Below are 3,320 nucleotides of genomic sequence, written 5' to 3' on the forward strand. Positions count from 1 at the left end.
TTTCTGCTAGGCTTTCTCCAAGGGAGGCATCATTGAAAGATGGAAGCAGAGAGGGGTTGTGGTATTTATTCCCTGGCCCCTCCCTGCCAGGCTGGAAGTTAATCATAGCCAACTCCCTCCTCTAGAGTCCTCAGTGTCCAGTAGCTGCTGATTTCACCAGGTTCCAGTACCCAGCCTCTCCCTTCGCCTCTTTGAGATTATGGATGGTAACAGTTTCCTGCTGTTGCTGTCATCCCTTCATTACCATCTGCTATGAACTAATTGTTTGCTATAGTCTGAATATGTCCCCCGCCAAAATGCAGGTGTTGCCAATGTGAAAGCATAAGAGGTGAGGGTTTAAGAAGTGATTAGGTCATGAGGGCTCCTCCCCCATGAGTGGAATTGAAACTCTTATAAAAGAGGTTTCTTACAGCATTCATTTGGCAAGCTTACCCTTCCACCTTGTGCCCTGCTGGGGCACAGCGTTCTTCCCCTCAGGAGGATGCAACCCTCCCCAGACAACCAAACTGCAGCACCTTAATCTTGGAGTTTCCAGCATCCAGAATGGTGAGAAATACATTTATCTTCTTTATAAATTACCCAGTCTCAGATATGTTGTTCCAGCAGCACAAAACAAACTAAGATAATATTTGTGTCCCCTGGCCCCAATTCATATGTTAAATCCTAACCCTGGATGCATAGGAGGTGGACCTTTGATAGACAATTAGGTCATAAGAGCAGCACTCTCACGAATGGGATGAGTGTCCTTAAAAGAGACCACAGAGAGCTCCCTCACCCCTTCTAACATGTGAATACACAGTGAGATGACAGCCATGTATGAACCAGGAAGTGGGCCCTCACCAGACATATAATCTGAGGGCACCTTGACCTTGTACTTCCCAGCCTCCGGGACTGTGAGAAGTAAGTTGTTTAAGCCACCTAGTCTGTGGTATTTTTGGTACAGCAGCCCACACAGAGTAAGATGCCATCTCTTTGTTCATCCCTTTAGAGGATGCCTGGCTCTTGGCAGATCCCTGAGTGATACTCCACTCAGGCATTTCTCTTCTGCCTCTTGCATCCCTTGAGGGATGGGATTCTAGATGGCTCCACTGTGGATTAGCTGTGTGTCTTCAGGAAAATTGTTTAACCTTTCTGACACTAAAGTTCATCAACAGTAAAAATAAAATGTTGCAGGATTGTTTTAAGAATCAAATGAGAAATTTATGTGAAAGCATTTTGTAGTGATTACTACATTAGAGGTAAAACCAATGATCGATGTTTGTTTTGAATTTTATTAATTTTTATATATAGAAACACATTGTTGAAACTTTCCCTATTTCAAAAAAATTCAGTATATCAGGGGACTGAAAGAGAAGCTGTTTTATGTACAAATGATGATATGCCTGTGCAGTAAACTGAGGAACTAATATTGACTCCATCCCTACTGTCTGGTAAAATAATTTCACAGCTTTTTCTGTGGAAATTATGAATCTGCTTGTGTGATGACTTTGATAGAGGGGGTGTTTACATCATCCAGGTGGTCTCCTAAAATATTTGGAAACATTCTAATCCATTTGATTTGCATCTAGGTAAATATTTCTCATAGACAGCGTTTTTTCTTTTCTTTTTCTTTCTGAACATGGAAAAATACACTTAACATAAAATTTACCATCCTGTTTACTTTTATGTGTATAGTCCAGTGGTATTACATATATTCTTATTCTCGTGCAACATTACCACCATTCATGTCCAGAATTTTTCCATCTTGCAAAACTGAAACTCTATGCCCAGTAAACAACTGCCATTTCCTCCTTCCTCTAGCCCCTGGCAACAGCCATTCTAATTTCTGTCTTTATGAATTTTACTGCTATAGGTACCTCATGTAAGTGGCTTCAGTAACTTTCTTTTCTGTGACTGGCTTATTTCACTTAACATAATGTCCTCAAGGTTCATTCATGTTGTAGCATATGTCTGAATCTCCTTCCTTTTTAAGGCTGAATAATATTCTGTGATGGTTAATTTTATGTGTCAATTGGACTGGGCCCTGCGGTGCCCAGACATTTAGCCAAACATTATTCCAGGTGTGCCTGTGAGGGTGTTTCTGGAGGACATTAACATTCTCCTATTGGTTCTGTTTCTCTGGAGAACCCTGACTAATACATATTCCATTATATGCATATACCATTCCTGTAGATATATTTTATTTTCGTTAAAACTGCAGTTTCACCATATGATCTAAAACATTAAAGTAATCTATTTTAGTCGTAAGTTATAGGAAAGCATACACATATCCCTCCTGGACTATTTCCTGTAAGGTTTAAATATGCTTAACATAGAAAGCCACAATGCTGTTTTGCACATATGAAATATTTCTACTTAGTTTTCTATATTTAGAGAGGCCAGTTCCACAGTGGCTAAGGTATAGGCTTGGTATGATTGCCTCCATAATATGTCATATTAGAAGGCACATTGTCATGAATACCAATTTTAATTTACAACAGAAACCCTGGGTGAGAGATTCTAAGGCCTCTAGTTGGAAATATATCTGGAAATTCATTTTGCTATCCTCGTCATAAACCAGCTATCAAATGACTGCCTACCCAAGCCTCCCTCTGGCTTTTGTATCAGCCATCTGGAAGCCACCATGAATCTATCCAAGGAATCTTCTAACCCTCCCCTCTGAAACCGTTATTCCCGATGAGAAGCTGCTGGCTTGGAGAGATAGGCAAGGACTCTTTTTGTCACTTTATACTTATGTGCTTTGTTGTAGCTTAATGGCTCTGAACACCTAAACACCAAGATGACCAGCATCATAGAGATGGCCAACTTGAAAACATTGTTTTTCAAGAATTCAAAAGCTATGGTTATAAATTCACCACAGGAAATTGTCTTACAGTTTTTTTTTTTTTTTTTTTTTAAATCACCTATGAATCATTGCAAAAAGGAAAATGTTCTGGATGTTTGTGAAACTCGTGTTATTTGAACACTAATACTGTCTTGAGGTTTTCTTTTGCCCCATCACAGATACTGTTGGTTGAACTAAGTGATGCTGTTATAGTCATTACTCAATAATGAAAAAGAGGACTTGTGACATCTGAAGAAAATGCGTATTCCTTATCACTGGTATACATCTGGCTCTTGTGTGCGGCCCTTCATAATCATGACCTCTTCAAGTGCTGTATGGCTGAGCTGGTGGGCTATGATTTTCACTATACATCACTAAGAATTATGTTTCTCCACCCACCCCAGCTGTGGTTGAACCGTTTCTCACCTTCAAGAAGAAATGAACACACAACTCATTATACAAAGCTCAGCACCTGCTACTTACATATTTTTCACAT

The sequence above is a fragment of the Rhinopithecus bieti genome, unplaced genomic scaffold, assembly GCF_001698545.2.
Source record: "Rhinopithecus bieti isolate Rb0 unplaced genomic scaffold, ASM169854v2 scaffold_33326, whole genome shotgun sequence".
Taxonomy (NCBI): domain Eukaryota; kingdom Metazoa; phylum Chordata; class Mammalia; order Primates; family Cercopithecidae; genus Rhinopithecus; species Rhinopithecus bieti.